This window comes from Astyanax mexicanus, chromosome 17, assembly GCF_023375975.1.
Source record: "Astyanax mexicanus isolate ESR-SI-001 chromosome 17, AstMex3_surface, whole genome shotgun sequence".
NCBI lineage: Eukaryota > Metazoa > Chordata > Actinopteri > Characiformes > Acestrorhamphidae > Astyanax > Astyanax mexicanus.
The window spans coordinates 16,963,821-16,984,387 of record NC_064424.1 but is presented as its reverse complement, the minus strand read 5'-3'; the positions used below and the strand labels follow the sequence as shown (position 1 = coordinate 16,984,387).

The window sequence follows — 20,567 nt, the reverse complement described above, 5'->3', positions numbered from 1 at the left end:
TTTAGAAATAAATGTATATATTTTCTTGAGGAATCAGTAATAATCAAACATCCGTTTACGTGAAAATTATACACAGAATATAAAAAACTTTTTTTGCTTCTCTTTATAGTACAAATTGGCTTGATGGTCACAGCCATATATATATATATAATATATATGTTCTATGCCTTTCCAAAAATGTATTGTGTGTTTGGACGTCCAGAATATACAGCTCTGAAAAAAAAAACAAGAGAACACTTAAAAATAATAAGTTTCTTTAATTTTACCAAATTAAAAACCCTCTGCAATATAATCAAGAGGAAGATCAAACCACAAGCCATCAAACCAAGCTGAACTGCTTGAATTTTTGCACCAAGAGTGGCATAACGTTATTCCAAAAAGCAGGGTGTAAGACTGGTGGAGGAGAACATGCCAAGATGCATGAAAACTGTCATTAAAAACCAGGGTTATTTCACTGATTTCTATTCCATTTTTCATTTTCTTCTAATAAATTATCTAAATGACAATATTTTTATTTGGAATTTGGGGGAAATGTTGTCCGAAGACTATAGATTAAAACAACAATGTTTATTTCCTCAAACATATACATATAAATAGCAAAATCAGAGAAACTGATACAGAAACTGAAGTGGTCTCTTAATTTTTGTGGGTGATAGCAGTCACCTGTCATCTTCTTTGCATAACTATAGTGGATGGAAACAAATTATTTTGCATTTTAATGCTGAAAATGTGTAATTGCTCTCATCTTTTGCTGATTTTTTGAATGGACCTTGACTATTGTATTGTGATTTACATATGTTAATTTTGCCTTTCACATGTTAATGTAGCCCCACCCATTCATGTTTAAGTTATAAGCAGTGCTTCAGCCTGGATGTTTTTTATATACAAGTGTTATAGGCACTTCAACCACAAAGTCAGTAAATTGTACGAATATTTGACTGGTGTAAAATTAAATTATTTTCCCCATATACACTTTATAATAAGGGTGTATGAATTAACAGTACTTACTATAGAATATCTAAACTACTTATTGACACTAATTAAGACCATATTAATCATTGAAACACTTTTAAAATGAATGCTGTAATTCATTTTTACATTCTAAAGCATTCAACTTTAAGAATGTTTAATAATGTCTTAACATTTGCAAAGACCTTAATTAACCACTTAATGTTTACTACTGTCATACTGTTGATTAAAAAAAAACATTGTAAAGAGTTTCCCATTTACCTTTAGTATTAGTTTATATAGTTCTCCTTTTATTTTAACCTGATTAACTCTAATTCAATTTTTATTTTATTTTCTGTCAACTCTGTTGATGTAAATGTTCAGCTGCATTAAAAATAAGGAGTTTTAGTCAATGCATTGCAGAGTGAAAATAAAGATTTATTCATACCTGACTCTTTGTAGAGAACAGGCCAATCACACCTCTCTTTGATTGGCATGCACTTGAATACGCACACTAAGGGAGCGCCTTTCTCTCCCTCTCTTTTACACATGCAATAGAGTAAAAGTCTGTCGTCTGCGTGAGCGTTTGTGTTCACTCTTGGGCTACTTGTTCTAGATTCCAGGAGATTTTATCTGAATTGCACTCATCAGGGAGCCGTTACTGATATGTGGTAGACTCCTGCAACTTCCAGGAGAATTAGGAAGTCTGCACCATCCACTACACTGTTTGTAGTTGTCACTCAAAAAACCAACATCCCAAAGCCCAAACATGTTTTGAGAGATACAAACAGGCCGAATAATTAATTTTCTTTGTCATTTTCCCTCTTTAGCAGCAGCAGTAGTGTGATTTCTGCTGTATTTAGTGTAGTGTTCTAGTTTTATGTTGCACAATTTGTTTTGTATGTTTGCACTTTGTATATTATTGCATTGTTGCTCCATATTGCACTTTGTTGGTCCTGGAGGAACATAATTCAGTTGAACTGTATGTTTGCACTCAGATGGAAAGACAAAAGCCTCTTGAAGTGACTTGAGTCAGGACTGAGACCATGCTCTGGCTTTTGTCTCCATCATGTGGTGGTGAGTGTTGGTGCTGTTCCCACACCCTTGGGCACGGCTGTAACTTCCTAGTGTATAACTAAATCAGCAGTTTTTGGTGCATTTTGGATTTTTTTTTTTTTTTACTTTTGACCATCATCTTTTCATCCACAGGAAAAATATCAGATTATATTTCAGCAGAACCAAAATGCTGTTTCCACCTTTTATTTTATTTTACTTTTTTTTTAAATATGAGCAAAGTTTTATGAATGTAAATGAGTCCTAATGCTATGCAAGGTGGCATAAATAATTAAAATTAATTTAATTTTGATTTATAATCTACTACAATGTATAATATGCTTAGCATGTATAGCATGCGCTTCAGTGCATGTGAGTTAAAAAAAAAATGTAGGTCTAAAAAATATGAACTGTGATTTTATATACTGAGCAACATCATAGAAGCTAATTTAGTTCTACAACCCCAGACAGGAAAAAGGTTGGGACAGCCTGGAGTCAAATTAACTTTAAATTATTATTATTAGTAGTATTAACCAAACATATTTAACCTTGTTAAGTAAATAATTTAACTCACATCCATCCCTGCATTTTAGGCCTGCAACACCCCCAAAAAAGTTGGGACAGGGTCAGAGTGCAATGGCAGACTAAAGTCCCCACCCACATACAGCTCTGGGAAAGAAAAAAAAAAAAAAAAAGAGACCACTTAAAAATTGTTTTTTTGATTTTACCAAATTGAAAACCTCTGGAATATAATCGATAAGAAAATGGATGATCACAAACCATCAAACCAAGCTGAACTGCTTGAATTTTTGCACCAGCAGTGGCATAAAGTTATCCAAAAGCAGTGTGTAAGACTGATCACCATTGATTCTTAAATTTGAGTGTTAAATACTTCCATAAATACTAGCCATAGTTCTCCAATTTTTAGATTGCCTTGGTTTCAGTCAAAGTCTTGTTCAACTTGTCTACAAACACAAAAGTTAAAATCTTTGTTTAAATCTTTATTTAAACACTATTTTAATTGTCTGTAGTAAAACCTCTTTTAAACATTTCAATGCTAGGAGTGCATACTGGTAAAAGAAGAGCCAAAACATAGAATAAAACAGTTTGAATTTTTTATTCAGCTCACCAGAAGAATTTTAATGCCTTCTTTGTCTTTTCCACATGCACCATCTCTGCAGCTTAGCATCCACAGTTGGTAGTTTTAAACAGAGTGCAGGCCACCTAAACATGTCTTTATAGACATGCTGGGAATTCTGGGTAATGGAATGTACTACTTAGTACATTTCTGGGGGGTGAACCAGAGTGTTTAAAAGAGTGGATTAACTAACTAGATAAACAGTATACTTCTGGTTTAAATTCAGTACTAGTATGTTATTTATATGATTGTTTGTGTTTTTTATAGAACCCAAAGTATTATCCAGGTAAATGTAATTGTTTAAAACTAAATCTTAAAAGTGAAATCAATATTTGTTGGAATAATCCTGGTTTTTAATTATTTTTCATGCATCTTAATATGTTCTCCACCTGCTTTATGTCTCACACACTGCTTTTGGATAACTTTATGCCACTCCTGGTGCAAAAATTCAAGCAGTTCAGCTTAGTTTGATGGCTTGTGGTCATCCATCTTCCTTTTGTTTATATTCCAGAGGTATTCAATTTGGTAAAATCAAATAAACTAATATTTTCCCCCCAGAGCTGTATATATATCAAACTTTGCTAGAGCCTTACCATTTGGAATCAACTATCACACAGTGGAAATGTGTATTGTTGTCAGGCAAATCAGTATTCCAGGTTTTTATTCCACTACACTTTTGTGATTGCAGTGTTAATGTAGAAATGTAAGCTAAATTAAGATCTTAAAGCAACATCTTCTGGGCCATATATATTAGGACATGTTTGCAGTTTTCACCAAGACACTGCAAAACCACATACTGCACACATTACAAAGGCATATCTGCAGAAGATAGAGAATGTTTGGAAAATTGTGAAACAAAAATCCAATATTATTTCCATACTGCTACACACCTTACAGTGAAGGACTCAGGCTTTTTGGAGGGCAGGATTGGAAAATATAAAATCAACTACTGCATGAAACATGACTTTATACCCTTTATAGCACACATTTCACTTTATCCTGTTTTCTTACCTGTAGGTTAACCCAGGCCCGTTGGTTGCAAAAAAGCAACCAAACCACTTAGGGTGCTTTCACACCTGAAAGTCCGGACCGTAGTCCGAACCAAGGTTCATGTGTTTGCTACATTGTATATATTTGGTCCGCTTATTTTTGTTTTCACACTGCAGTTTAGGGAGCGCACCAAAGACCTTTGTGTGATACTCCTACATCCTTTCATAATCACTCACGTATCAATGCGTTTTCCTTAACTTGACGATGATTGGTTTTAGAAGGACATGCGTCTGACGTTGGCGTGTTGACAATTCAGCCGGTGGTTCATTCGGCGGGAAGCCTTTCCAGGATAAGGATAAAATGAATGAACAGATTAATTTCGTCTCCATAGTAGTGCTGCTATTGTGGTTTTTATACCAGCAGCAGCAACTTCAGGCACGGTATCTAGGTTAGTTCAAATTCGCCAAACGAACGTGCTTGTCCTGAAGCAATTGTATCCACGGCTCACTTTCCTGCTTTTCCGGTTATTTTGAGAGGGTACTGACTGCAGCATGCAGGAAGGCGGAGTTGGACGTCCAGTGCGTCCAGCTCCGCCCACTTTGTTAGCGTCATGCCGTCCAGTCCTGCCCACTTTGTCAGCATTATGTCTTATCTCCGCCTCTGAACGGAAGTAAACAATGTGCAGGGCAGTTAGCGGACTTTAAATATAATGTGCCGCGTCGTCCGGCTTAAATACTGTGTATACACTAGCTGTGTATACAAGCATGTGAGATTGACAAGGCGTGGCGTGGACAAAGTGAGTGGGACTGGACTCGCTGGATGTCCAACTCCGCCTTCCCGCAGGCTGCAGTCAGTAGTAGTTTTTTTTTTTTTTAATTCGAACCATCCAGAAAAGCGCTTTCACACTGCAGGCGAACCGGTCCATGGTTCAGAAGATCCGGACCGAGACCACCTCTCTTGGTCGGACCAAAATCTGGTCCTTTGGTCCGGACCGTGGTTCGCGGCCCCTTTCACATCTGCTACTTTGGTTCGGACCAAACTGAAAAGTCCGAAAGTCCGGACCAAACGAGGGAGCTGAAAAAATATGAAACTTCAGCAATTATGAAGCCAAAATTATAAATCAGAAAGGCAGAAAAGAAAGTAAGAGGGCGAAAATAAAAAAGACAGCTGTGATAATTTACACTGGATAAATTAGGTCTGTGTGTCTTGTACAAATTGTGTAATTTAGCAACAGGCAGGCTAGCCAAACAATATGCTAGTTTATGTTAGCTAGCTAGCTCCCTGCCTGGTAGTCAATGCTAGTTATTAACTAAACAATTAGTGCATTTTTTATATACCTGCACTAGCGCTGGGCGATTTTCACCACAGTTTGAATGTGATTTTTAAAATGGAGTAATCCTGATTTTTTTTTTTTTACATACTGTGCAGAGATGGGGGAGCCCCTGCCGGTCCCAGCTGGTCTGAATCAGCACTGATTGAGCAGCTGCTTCAGCCTCAGCCCTTACTGGAGAGAGACGCTACAGGTGAGAGGAAAACTGAAGCAGAACGGACCCTTAAAATACTGAAAGTGACAAGTTAAGCGACTAGAGCCCCACTGGGCCAGCGTATTTATGTGTTGAGTTGTTTTGGGTGTTGGTGGAGGGCATTTGAACCTAAATAGAGGTACAATTTGACTTTACGAATACCATGTGTATTTAATCTAAAATGTCTTAAGTATTTATCCGTTTTACCAGTGCCTTCCACAAACTATCGCGCACATATTTTTCATTACGCTCTGAGGACTAAACTCGTTCTAAAAAAAGTTCCAGCACTTTCGACACAAACATCCGGTGGGATAAAGCAGATATTTATCTATAAATAAATCCTACCGTTTCCAAAAACTGCAGCGTCATCGCTCTCCGGTGAGGAACCGTAATTAATTGTGAAATACAATAATAATCCCTATACTTTGTTTTCTGTGACTCATTTAGTGCGATATTTCTCTATTTTGTTAGTCACAAACTCGCGTTCTGAAACATAATTCAGCGTGTGACACAAGGCCAGCGCGTGATATGAACGCATGGGCTTGTAAAAAATGTTTTAAATCATTGATTCACTCACTGATTCGACTCAACCCAAAACGTCTGAACACCAAATAGTTATTTTTTCAGGTAAACTTAGTCTTGAATTCTTTGTTTGCCATTTGTAGTTTGATTTTTAGTAGGGGGAAAAACGTAATCAAAATGTTTTTTTTTTTTAATCGAACATTATTTTTTAGGCCATAATCGCCCAGCACTAATCTGCACTCTGTAATATGTTCTATTAACAGGATAAGAAAAATGCAGATTTGTTTCAGATTCACTGTTTATCATATTTAATCATGCAAAATTGTAGTGATAATTTCTGTGCAATGAGAAATTTCTCTATAACCTGATAATTAATCTACCAAATGGGGGGTTGAGCAGATTGGAATGGGCAGCAGGGTTTGTTGTGGTGGTGGGGGTCCATTTTGCTTGGGGCACATGTCTTGAGTATCACCTTGTGCAATACTAAGAACAGTGTTGTGTGTGAACGAGTTCAAAAGAACGCGTTCATTGAACACGCTAATTTTTTCGTGAACGTTAAACTGAATGCAACACATTTTTTAATAAAGAACTTGAACGTGTTCACATTATGTGTCATGAATGGCAGACATCACTGTAAATGAACGTTGGCTAGTTAATAACACACTGGCTTCTGCACGACGTTACCCGTGATGGAGCGCAGAGGGCTGGAGCCCGGACATTTTCATCACCTGGTAAGAAACCCACAATTGCAGTGTCATGAGCAAATGTCTACAATGAGCAGTTTCAAAGAACGTACAGTGATTTCTAGCTTGTAGTGTGAAAACAAAAAGTATTTATTTGAATATCTCACGAAAAAAGTAAATGAACTGAACTTTGAACTAGTTCAGAATTAAAATTGTGAACTTTGAACGTGAACTGTTCACTTTGAGCATGTATGAACTGGACTTGAACTAGTTCATAAAAACTGTTAACTGGCACAACACTGGCTAAAAATGACCAACCACCCAAACTATATATTATTTGTGGTGGTCTCTACTGTTGGGTCCAGACCATTGAAGAACAGGGTGGAAGCAGAATAATAAAACAAATAAAGCATACAGAAACCAAGATACAGGACTACAGTTTCTAATTCTAGAATCATATATGCTCAATGAAACTGATACGGTGGACAGTAAGTGTAGAAACAAAGAGGTAATTATAAAATTCATACTTTACTGTGTGGTAATAAAAGCATCAAACCTGCACCAGTATAAGGTGAAAGAAGATAACTAACCTATTACCTCTTTTGTTTTACAGTATTTTCACCACAAGTGTTCTTCGTCTAGAATTCTCCCACACAGTTTTCTTAAAACAGCATATTTATTTTGCTTACTCCGGCTTTGTTTGCACAGCGGATGGAGTGTCTACCATGCGAGCCCTAATGCCTCAGAGCAGTTTTATCCTTAGAGCAATATCCTACATCAAGCTTAAGTGCAAAGATGCAAAGACATCTCCTTCATTCACTAAAGGCCAGAGAAATGAATTATTTAACATTGCTCCACTTTTCTAAAGGCTCAGCAAGCCAAGTGTTCTTGTGGTGTGCCGGTTGCAATTTTGCATGTGTGGGGAGACCTAAAGATGGCAGTGTTGCCATATTATCTGAGAACTGAATTGAGTGAGTCGCAGTGTGAAGGCAGTATGTCATATTGCTTCTGTGGCCTGGCAGAGTGAGTACATCTGGATGTTTTATTATTACTCAAATTTTTTATTTTAAATTCTGTCCTTATGTTTCTAATATAGGCATATACATCTCAGGAAAAAATAAGAGGTCACCTAAAAATTAAAACCCTCTGGAATATAATCAAGAGGAAGACAGATAATCACAAGCCATCAAACCAAGCTAAAATGCTTGAATTTTTGCACCAGGAGTGGCATAAAGTTATTCAAAAGCAGTGTGTAATACTGGTGGAGGAGAACATGCCAAGATGCATAAAAGCTTTGATTCCACTAAATATTGATTTCAGAACTCTTATAACTTTATGAATATGAACTCGTTTTCTTTGCATTATTTGAGGTCTGAAAGCTCTGCATCTTTTTTGTTATTTCAGCAATTCCAGCTCATTTTATGCAAATAAATGCTCTAAATGACAATACTTTTATTAGAAATTTGGGAGAAATGTTGTCCATAGTTTATAGAATAAAACAACAATGTTCATTTTACTCAAACATAAACCTATAAATAGCTAAATCAGATAAACTGATTCAGAAACTAAACTGGTCTCTTTATTCTTTCCAGAGCCTGTATTTCTTTTTATTCTTTATTCAGACCCTTTCTCTTTTTATTGTTTTAATTTATTTATATACAGCTTTTTACAACTGATGTTTTCACAAAAAACAGCTGGAGGAGGAAGAAACATTGGGAGGAACAAAGATTTACATGTACCCGTATATTTATACATCATATGTACTATATGACATGTACTATTAAGGCTATTAAATAAGGGTGGGGGGGAGCTATCCTCCTTTGGTCAGTCAACTTATAAATGGATGTTAAAAAGCCATTATACTCATTATATATCCATATAGGTCTAATATATTTAAGTGAATATCCACACCAGCGATGAAAACAGTTACAAAATGTCCATTTGGAGTTCATATAAAGTTGAATGTAATTGTAATCAGTAGTTGAGAGTGAGCAGCTAGTCCGAGGCAGGTGGCAAAACTGAACGGGGGCAGCTGATCTGTGGTGGGTGACGGGGACTAGATTGGCAACATCTGGTCATCAGACAAAAAATGACCAGATGTTGACAGATATGTGAGTCTCCTCTGTGTGGTTTTGAAGGATCCTTATGGTATGATAGATGGTAAGATTCCATTCTTTGTTCATTAATCAGACAGTGTAAATATTTTATTGGTAATGTATTAGAGCATTATTGATCATGATCTGTAGTTACTGTTTAATTGGAAGGCTCTGTAATGTTCATGGTCTTCTATACAGTATCTCCCCCTTAAACATGAACACCGGCTCCCTGTTCACATCATTTACTGTATAAGATCCTCCTGCTGTCTCTTCAGATCCTCTGTGCTCCTCTCCGCCTCTGTGTAGGCTCTGGTCCTCTGATACCCACATGCTGTTTTTGGTGTCTGTCTCCAGGCTTTGGGCTGTGGGATGCAGGGCTTTACGTGTAGCTGGTTATAAACTCTGGGACATTGTTTCCATCCTTCTTTTCAGTATTTTTTTTTTTTGTAATTATTACATTTATTGTATTATATATGATCCATAGCTCTGGAACAAATTAAGAGACCACTTCAGTTTCTGAATCAGTTTCTCTGATTTTGCTATTTATAGGTATATGTTTGAGTAAAATTAACATTGTTGTTTTATTCTACGGACAACATTTCTCCAAAATTTCAAATAAAAACATCATTTAGAGCATTTATTTGCAGAAAATGAGAAATGGCTGAAATAACAAAAAATATGCAGAGCTTTCAGACCTCAAATAATACAAAGAAAACAAGTTCAGAATTCAAAAATCAAAATTTAGTGGAATAACTCTTTAATTACAGTTTTCATGCATCTTGGCATGTTCTCCTCCACCAGTCTTACACACTGCTTTTGGATAACTTAATGCCACTTCTGGTGCAAATATTCGAACAGTTCAGCTTGGTTTGATGGCTTGTGATCATCCATCTTCCTCTTGATTATATTCCATAGATTTTCAATTTGGTAAAATCAAAGAAACTCATCATTTTTGGTGGTCTCTTTTTTTTCAGAGCTGTATATGAGTGATTCTTTTTTTGTTGGTTTAATGTCAATATCAATGTTTATTTATTTTCTCAATTCGACAACACTCTTATCTTGTGTATACGAGTATTTTCATTTATGTTGATATTACTATTATTATCATTATTACCCTTCGTACTCTTTTGTATATAGAAAAGCCCTTTTGGTAAATAATTAAGCAAGTATAATTGAGATTATATGTCCATATATCATACATATATCATCCATGTATCATCCATTTCTCCCTTTTGGAAGATAATCGGTTATTTTCTTTATTATTGTAAGTTTTATATTTAAAGTGTTTTAATGGATGATATTTTTATGAAAGAGAAATCTAAATAAAAGTCTAAAAAATAATTTCCTGCAAATGAGAGAAATAGTTTTTATATAAAAATGTATGTTTCATTGGAAGGGCTCACTCATTATTGTTAAATGTGAAAGTTGCCAATAATTGCATTCTTCATTATAAAAGCTAACAATTTACTAATGCATGTATTAAACAGCATATACTGTCATCATTGTATTATTGTAAAACTGGCAGCATTAGATTCCTAAAGGTTTTATCTAGTGTCAATTAATTTATGGTTTATTAAATATGAAATATGCGTTTAATAGGTCACAAAATGTTAATGTTGTGATCCATATTCTAAAAGATTAGAGATTAGTCATCACTAATTAGTCAGGTGCTGTAGAGAACAGTAAAACATGCAGAAAAGGAAAAAAAATCTGTTAATGAATTTGACGGAAGGTTAAATAATTCATCGCAATAAAAAATTCATGACAAATTAATAAACTGAGCAGGTTAGTAGTGTGTGGAAAAAAAGATTTTGTGCAATTGATTATAAGTTAGATACTTTGTTTTCAATTTCATTTTAAAATTGAAATTAAAATATTCATTTTCAACAACTCTTTTTTTTTGCTTTTATTTATATATTTTCAAATATTGTTAAAACCTTTCATTCTTCCCGTCTACCTTTTCTTTTCAAACTGTATAAAGCAGTGGATGAGTGGATGCATGCAAAACAGTAGATTAACAGAACAATTAAAATAACCTATTAGATTGTAATGGATGCTAATAAAAATATTTCAGGTATTTTTTTAAGAGCTTATGTTTTTGATTCATTCATCATAAACTTTTGACACAATGTAAAGAACAACTACCAGATTCTTGAAAGCAAAAACAAAGCAAGTAAATTTAATCTGAAATTATTTAGAACCTATAGAGAACATGGTAATGGTAATGTTAATGTAGATAGGCATAGTTCAGGATCTTCATTCCAAAGCCCAGGATAGTTTTACAATTCCTAAATTACAAATTCATATTTTTCCACTCATTTTTCTTTCTATATTTTCATGTGTTGGTAAAGGTCAGTTACACCTTATTTTACAAAAAAAAAAAAAAAAAAAAAAACAATAATAATAATAAAATTACTTTTAATATATTTTTGTAACCAAAACATTAAAATAATTAAAAACATAAAAATCTAAACTAAAATTGTATTTTATGTTAAGCAGTAATACTGGTATTTAGGATATTTTGTTTTTGTTTTTCATAAAATACATTCAATTCCATGTGAATATAGGTCACAATAAATCAAATGAATGTAAATTATGTAGAATTGTCTACACTGGACTTCACTGAACAATAAAAATCTAATCAAAACCCCTCCCCCTCTATATGTTTCACAAAATAAAGAGATTTTCTATTCAGTTCAATCATCAATATCATTTCTTACTTGCCTCTTTATTTACTCACTATTAATAATTCAGCATTGTAGTATTTTTTTTAGAAAATGTAATCGTATGTTATGTAATTATGAGAATATGGACTATACTTACAGACTCAGGATTTAAAGGGTTAAATTATGGCCTAACGAATCTTAACTGTGCTGAAAGTCAGACAGATTGTGCTGAAGGTGGGGATTATAGGAGTCTGCTGACCCTCAAAAGATACTCTGTGCCACCAGATCCACGGCCTGATCAATAAACAGCGCTGTGGGAGACTGACTGTCACTCACACAGTGTATGACATCCTCAGGGGTGAAGGACAGGTTGTGATATATCCACCGTGTGTTTGTGTGTGTGTGTGTGTGTGTGTGTGTGTAACCAGGTCCTGATGACGGCTTTATCTTCTCACTGATTTCATGAGAAGAAGAAGAAGAAGAAGAAGAAGAAGAAGAAGAAGAAGAAGAAGAAGAAGAAGGAGGAGCTGTTAATTAGTGGAATAAATATCTGAGGTAAAGGATGTTGATTTAGTGTCTTAATGTTGAGTTTACATGGTTATCTTACATTGAGAGGAGAGGCTGATATGTGGGCTGGGCATTTTTCCATTTTCACATACAAAAAAAAACAGTGTTGGAAGAAGATTAAAAAAAAGCTTACAAAATATGTTGCTTAACCAGACCCACCCTAGACAGAGTCCATGGCAGGGTAGGGGGCGTGGCTTCAATATCTCAATATCCTTTTATGCTTTTTTTTTTTTTAATCAATATGAAGTGATTTTTTTTGTCTCTACAGCATTATTGTTTAAATTTCATAAGAACACAGTGTATCAATACATTAATCAAGATTTACAATGGATAATTATATTATTATTTATATAGAGGAATTTTAATCTACTTTTTTAAACATTTTATTCCATTTTCTTTGATATGAGGATATAACTGCAGTTATAACTGCCCCTGTAAAAAAAACCCTTTTACTGGTTAATTGTCACTTTGGATAAAAGCGTCCTCTAAATGTAATGTAATGTATTCTACTATAACAATATCACTGTAACAAAAATAAGTTTATAAACACGTATAAATGTGATGTGATATAAATTGTTAAAATAATTTTTAATTTTATGTTATGTAATCAAATATTTTTTTTGACATTTTTTTAAAGTAATAATGAACAAAAGGCACAGCATTCTAATAATAATCTGAACAAAAACTGTGCACAAAACTGTGTACAAAGTGCAATACATTTTAATTTAAAACACTTCTCACTTACAGATGAAGGAAGAAAAAAATGAGAGAGAACAGGTTATCACGGAATCTAGTTAGTGCACAAGGTTAGGCAAGCTTACTAAGTAGTGCACATGTTTATTTACAGTCAATATACTGTACCCCAAAATCTTAAGTTATTGGTTATTTGGTCATGTTTTTTTTATTAGTAAACATTTTTTCTGCTGTTTTTTTAAACTAATATTTTTCGTTTAAAAAATTGTTCAATGTTAGGTTAACTTATTTAATGGATATAGTATCATTTAAATAACGTAACCTTCACTGCAAATCTGAACTAGAACATGTTATGTAACCCTGTAGACTATTTAATAAGTATAGAGTAAAATATGAAATTCTTTACAAATGTGAAGCCTTCATATGCTTTTTCCACCATAATTTAATAAAAAAAATGTGTCATTTATTGGTAAACTGGTAAAAAAAAAAAACCAGTTTAATAGCATTTAATGAAATTATTTATATTGGATTATTTACATAAATAATGATTGATTATTTATCATATCATTTATTTATAGGTGTAATATGTATAAATGTACTGGTTTTAATTTGTTTTTTGTTGCATCATTGTCAATAATAGAGCATGACAAATTATTTTCTGTATTTTTTTTTTACTTTTGTTTTGCAATGGGTGATTTAAGTTGATTTAAACCATTTAAAAAAAACAATGAAAAACAAATGCATAAAAAACAATGACAAATAAATGTTAGGAAATTAGAAAATTAGAAAAAAACACGCAATAAGACTTTCTATTACCTGCAGTTTTGGTAAGTTATCTGTAAATTGATATTATCAGTCATTATGTACGGATTTATGTTATATATTATGTAGACAGCAGTGTTACCACCACCTTAAAAGTTGTGTAGTGTTGGAGGTTGATTTGGGAAAAACTTAAACTGACAGTGGAAATAAATTGCATTGCTTTAAAATAAAAAAAAAGTTTCTTTCTAACGTAAAATTATTTAATTCTAAAAAAGATTTGTAGCAGTTCTGTTGGTCCATTTATCAAAGTTTTTGTTGCTATATAACGGTCTGATTCAAATTACGTCAACTACTGAAATGAGGCAAAAATTAAACTCAGTAAGTAAGTTATACTTTTCTGGATATGATTTATTTATTTATTTTTTCAGATTTTAGATGGCACCATACTACTCATTTACAATTATTCTATAATATAACTGTCAGTATGCTACATTTCATTTAAATGAACTTTTAGTGGAGGATATTCACTCAGTTCTCTAGCAACAGGAAATTCTACAGTGCTCTCTAAGTCACATGTTCAATCTTACTTTTCCTCCAGCAATTACTTTTCCTCCAGCAAGTAGTTCCTGGATAGGCTGAATAATTATGCATTAGCTTTATTTAGTTTTTATCTCTCTAATCTACCAAACTGATTAGCAGTTCTCCAGACTAATCAGTAACATCTAAACGAGGTTATGGTTGGACTTTCATTTCATCGTAAACTGTGGTTATCTTATCTTCTAATCATGAGACATCCTCATTTCACCCTGGATCTCTATTAAAACCTTCCAGCAGAAACTTTTAGAGAAGAGTCCACATAACCTACATAACTATTGTTCCATTTCAAGCCTCTCGAGCGGGGCCTGGATTATTATTGCCCTCAACAGGGTGTACGTTCTTCTTCATAACACTATAAATATGCTTTGTCCTGGGATGGGGCGAATGAGGGGAACGTAATAAAGAGGTGTCTGAAAGGCGAAATCTGAGGGATTTATTTATTTTCCAATGAAGAAGGAGGCTTGCGAGAAATTGTTCGGGGAGTTAAAGCGTTGAGGTACTTGAGGGAGTTCAAGGCCAATAAATTTAGAAAGCACAAAAGTCCAGGAGTTAAGAAAAGGGGGAGTCTCTTTTTATTATTAATCTTCAAAATGAATTAGATTCTTTTTTATGGGAGGGGGGCCTCGAAAAAGAGTTGATTTTCCCCCCTTTTTTCTTTTCTTTTCCCTTATTTTTCAACAGATGTAGAAATGATTGAAATCCCAGCAGGCCTCATTATCTGAATCCTCCTGACACCCAGGGAGGGCTTAAGGTCTTAAAGTAACGATTCAAACATGATTTGTATTAAAGCCAACAATCTCCTGCACTGGAACATCAAATTACTGAAAACTCGTGCTAAAAAAAAAGAGGGGGTTGGGGGGACGGGGGGGTGGGGGGCTTGGATACAGAAATATAATTGTTTCTGACTCACTGACTCTTAGCTAAGATCTTAAGCAAAGACGCAGAGAAGGAAAAGTATAGTTTGGATTGTTGTGCTTTTTATTTCTTTGCTTCTTCGCTTGTACTTTTTCAGTGAAATTCACCACTTGTGAGGAAATTCTTTGCATTTTTCAGCATTCTGCATTCATAACACAAAAAATGAATAACTAACTAGGCTAATTAGCTGGACAAATAAATAAGACAAGATATTTGAATGATTTTTTTTTAGACTGTATATTGTCAATTAAACCTTACAGTGTATCAGTTTATACTTTTCCCTTTTAGACTATACAGTATCAAAAACTGTGGTGATGAATGCAAAAATGTAGAAAACAGCAGATTTACAGAAAAAAGTAACTTATTAGATGTCAATGTGAAAAAAATATATATATCAGGTCATTTCAGCATTTTTCAGCATTCAACAAGCATTCCACACACAAATAAACCAATAACTGACTAACTAACTGGCTGGCTAGCGAACTAGCTGAACAAATACAGTAAATAAGGCAAGATAAGACTCTGGCTGATGCTTCCAGCCTCTAATCAGCCTTCAAGAACAAGGGAAGGAAGAAAAGGGAAGGGCTTCAGTTGCACTGGATGTTTTTTTTTTTTTGCTTGATCATAATGCATACGCTGCCTGGCTAATGACTTAAAGCAGGACTCATGGGAACCTTCCCCTCTACTGCACGTGTTAATTAGTGCTTTGTTTGCACTGTTTATTAATGGCTCGGCTTTAACCTTACAAATCCATCTCAGTCAGGCAGGCGTGTGCCCGTGCCAATTCTGCCAGGCCTCGCCGCTTCCGTTGTTTTTCCTTGTGCCAGAGGTTGACGTACCACACATGTAGCTTAGCGCTACGCTGAGCTACGCTGAGAACTAAGTGGACATGACACAAGGCTTCTGGTACCGTCCTGGCCTCTGGCGCACGGTTTGATCACGGTTCAGTCATGCTTGCTTGATGGAAGCTTGTAACTCATTTTCCCCAGGTCGGGAGATGGGGAGAGAATATGAAGAGAGGCGAGAATTGAACGAGATATGCTCATTTCAAGAGAGCAGGTACAGCAGCTAAGCCTTGGGCTGAAGGAGGAAACTCAAAGGATTTCCCAGCAAATTGACATAGTCTGCAGTGAATGAGGCTTTTTAACAACAGACACATTGGTCAAAGGTTGTGGGGAGGGAGGGGGGAGGAGCTTGGTGACCCTCGTTGAGCTCCTTTGAATAGGATCCCTCCTTGGGAGTGCCGGCCCCCGTAATCTCCCGCTGCTCTAACCCGGCATGCATGTGGAATTCTTTGATTCCACATTCGATATTCCTAGCATTCCGAAAGCCTCTTCCCGGTTTGACCCAGCGGCGAAAGGCAGCGTGCCGGGCCTCACCATGCTCCTCCCCTCTTCTTTCCTCTCCTTTCCTTTTCCCAAGTCTTCCCTTCTCTGTTTGTTGCATTCAATAAAGTTCTTTGAAGAGGGAGAAAAGGAGAAGGAGGGAGAGAGAGAGATGTAGAGAGAGAGAGAGGTGGGGAAAGATAGAAAGAAATAGAAAGAGAGAGAGAGAGAGAGAGAAAGGATCGATCCCTCCCTCCTCTAAAAGTTGTAGGCTTGAACAGGGCCCTGGCTGCATTGTGAGTGCGCCCCCTCTCCCTCTCCGATCGATAGCACAGCTCGAAGTGTGCGGGGAGGAGGCCGGGGGGGGGGGGGGCTGAGGGATGGTTGGGGGGGAGGGGGGAGGGGGGAGGGTGCACTGGAAGAAATCCCCTGCTGACTCAAGTGCAGCTAAATAAAACACCAGAGGAAAAGCTGGGATGTTGAGAGGAAAGCCGGTTGACAGGCAGACAGATTGATAGATAATCTCAATTCAGATTTGGATCATGAAGAGAAAAGACGTGTGGGTATACACGGCCTCTTTGTGGGTTTTGGAGGAGCCGCACCTGTGTACTCTTGTATGTGTGAACACGCGAAGGCCTCAGAGACGTTTCTGAAGCGCGCACTGACACGTTTCCAGTTGAGCTTGTAATTAGATTTGGCTTGATTTCTCACCTGTAAAAAAGTTGCGTTACAAAAAGAGACTGGAATAAACTGGATGGATTATTTGCTGGAAGGTATAAAAGATAAGTTAAGGTTTTCTAAAACGTAATTTTCGAAAATCTATTCATAATGAAGAGTTATGTATATTAAACTGCATTAAATTGCAACACACGCCATCATAAACTTTAGGTATGAACAAAGATTCTTACTATACTTAAGTACTTAAATGCTGTATCTGTATCTACTGGAGTTTTATCTTTTCTCCTACTTTCACTTCACACCTTTACTTCACTACATATTGTGGATGATTTTAGTTTTTTTACTCTGATACATTTTTTATCTGCTTAATTCCAAATCTACATCATCACTAAAGCCAGAGCAGATACAGTAGATGCTCTGCACTGTCAGCAGGTTTGATTAAGATGCTTGTCATTGAGTGAATCAAACAATAAAGCTGATCTTATAAGACCACGCTGCTCCCATTCTGTTTTTCACTCTTAGAACTTTCTACTGCTCCTGTACTTTTACTTTTAGTACTTAAGTAATACTTTTTACAATAAACTACTTGCAATACTTCAGTAATTTTTTTTAATACTTCAGTACTTCCACTTAAGTGTGGTTAAAATGACAAATTTCTCCTATTAATTTGCAAAATACCAGATTAAACACAAACAAAAGCTAATTATACTATGCATTTAGTTTTTAAAGTATTTTACCATCAGTAACATAACATATAACATAAATAAACAACGTCACTAATGATTTTAGTCAATAAAACTATTTTTAATAATTTTGTGTAAACAACTTTCACGTTTCACATTTCATTCTGAATTACTTTGTTTATATTTAAACCAATTGATAAAATAAGTAATAATAATATTGGTAAAAGTGTCCAACAATGAGATAAAAAAGAAGCATCATCAACAAAAAAAGAAAAAAAAACTAGTAAGAGGTAATTCTTGGAGGAGGATTAAATAGGATTGTAAAGAAATATATATTTACACCAGCAAACTGCAAGTGGTAAGAAATGTTTACAAACACAAATATTTCATTGAAAAATATGTTAAAGGTTTAAAGCACTTTATGCTTAGAAAGAACAGGTTCCACCTTATATAAGTGTACTACAGGAGGCAATATAGAAATAAAATATTCTTCTGCAATTTTACATGATAAACCTTTTTTTTTTTTTTTTTTTTTTTTTACAAAACTAAATGTAGGTCCATTAGATAGTTTTAGATAGTAAACCAACCAAACCAACCAGTGTACCACCACTGTAAACAAAACAGTCATCCATGTAAAAAATATATATATATATTTGTTTACATATTCACCACTGAATAATGTAAAAGTATTGAAAATTCTATCTAATAATGAGATACAAAGAAGCATCATCAACAAAAATGAAAGAACAGTAGTTCCTGGAGAAAGATGGCTGGCGGGGCTGCGGATCATGACTTCATCCACTGTTAATGAGGGCGTGATTTCCATTTCTCTTTAAATCAATAACCCCAATACAATAAGGCTTTGCTTTGTTCCTTTTTAAAGCTTTAGGACAGGATCAACATGACTTGAGGAAAGGACAGGCCAAAGCTGCTCAACATGATCTTAGATAAGGGGAACCGCACAGACCCATGGGAATTATACTGCATTTGTGCCTTGAATCATTTGTTTCTCTTTACAGAGAAAGAAAGTAGAAAGTATACAGAAGACATGCATGTTTCACAGCAAGCTTAGTAAGAAATTTGGATTAGTGGAACATTTAGAAAGCTCTAATATACATACATAGGAGCTAGGAGCTAGCTGAAGCAACTGAGGATATGCTAAGGCAGACCTATTAGAAAGCTAATTTATTTAGTAAGCTGCTCTGTAGCTAGTCAAATGTTTTAACACATACATATTTAAATCTACTTACAAAGATGCAAATAAGATAAATACAGAGAGAGGACATGCCACAATTTGAAATAAAACCTAAATTGCTTTTTTAGTTTAATGAAAAAAAAGAATTCTTGTCATGTAATCTATGAATTTAACACATATACAGTGTGTCTGTTCAGATTGGATATAGGAGGAGATATTAGGGGCAGCTTTATTAAAGTCATTTGTTGTAAAAAATATCTTAATTAAATTAGTAAGATTGATATGGCTACACAGACAGACAGACAGACAATTACCAAATTAGAAATAAATAACAGTATCATATCAGGAGTATATCTCATGTCTCGCATCTCAATTTTCTTTTCTTTCTAAAAAAAACCAAATAGTATTAGTATTAAATAGTAATAGTATTATGATTGGCTGAGAGGTGTATCAGTCTTTATTTTCTAAAGGTAACAACAACTTGACCCACAGTGTGGTCATTAAAATGTCTGATAAATAATGTTGTAATACAATGCAATAAGTTAGTAAATTGTTTGAATTAGATGAACTTTTTAAATTCATTGCATAAGGAATAAATGTGTGATTTGTAAAAGTAGTTCGACTTTTTCAAAAATAAACAAAAAAACTGTATATAAATATTCTTTTGAAGGAATCTTGAAATTGTATATCTGGCTAATATCTGTCAAAATTCACAGATGACATGGGAATGCATAAGGATATTCCGTATAAGCCCAGTCAGCTGTGTTTATACAGTATTTTACCCCATATAGATCCATCCTCCACAGTGTGAGAGATTTGTGGCCTAGGAATAGATTGTCAGATAATGCACCTGATTAAAGGTTAAGAAGATTAGATTACATTTGATTAAAAGCTGAAATTGAGTAAATGTGTGAGTGTGTGTGTGTGTGTGTGTGTGTGAATATATGCATGTGTGCAAAACGCCAGCCTTAACATTTTAGCATATAGTTCATATGTTTGCATTTGTGTTATTTGCTTCTCTATCCTTAAGAAAACACTTGGGCCTGCGGTTCTTCCCGAATCTTAGATAGAGCGGTCAATCCCCATCCATCTCTGGGGAACTGTTCCTTGATAACCCATTAATCTGGCCAGGCATTCCCCCTGCCTGGGCAAACACCATTCCAATGCGGTAAACACCCTCCTCTCTCCCCTCTGCTCGCACAAGAGGCTGGGCCCTGGATCCTGGGTGCTGCAGGGTTAAATTCTTTCAGATCATGTACACATAATAGGCCTGGTTAATATTCATGACGTGGGCCAGGTACGGCGAAGGTTAAATTTGACTTACTTTTCAAAAGCTTATCACTAATGCATGACGGCAATAAGAATATTCAAAGCGGCCGGGTGACCAAAGGTTGATGAGATCCTTACCTCTCCACTGACATTTTAAACACATTACCATGTGGGCACCCTGCCTCTCAATCGCAGGCAGGGAATAAATTGTGGGCTAATCATGGCTCAGCCCTCCGGTCCGAGCGCAGACCTGAATGATGATAT

At 35.2% G+C, this 20,567-nt stretch overlaps 1 long non-coding RNA gene across 1 annotated transcript; it reads left to right on the top strand.

The window, feature by feature from the left end:
• Positions 1 to 4,780: 4,780 nt before the first annotated feature.
• LOC111193824 (uncharacterized) lies at positions 4,781 to 12,536 on the top strand. Its single transcript, XR_002650737.2, has 3 exons — positions 4,781 to 5,298; positions 5,558 to 5,652; positions 12,048 to 12,536. It is a non-coding gene; the product is annotated as an uncharacterized LOC111193824 (long non-coding RNA).
• Positions 12,537 to 20,567: the final 8,031 nt, after the last annotated feature.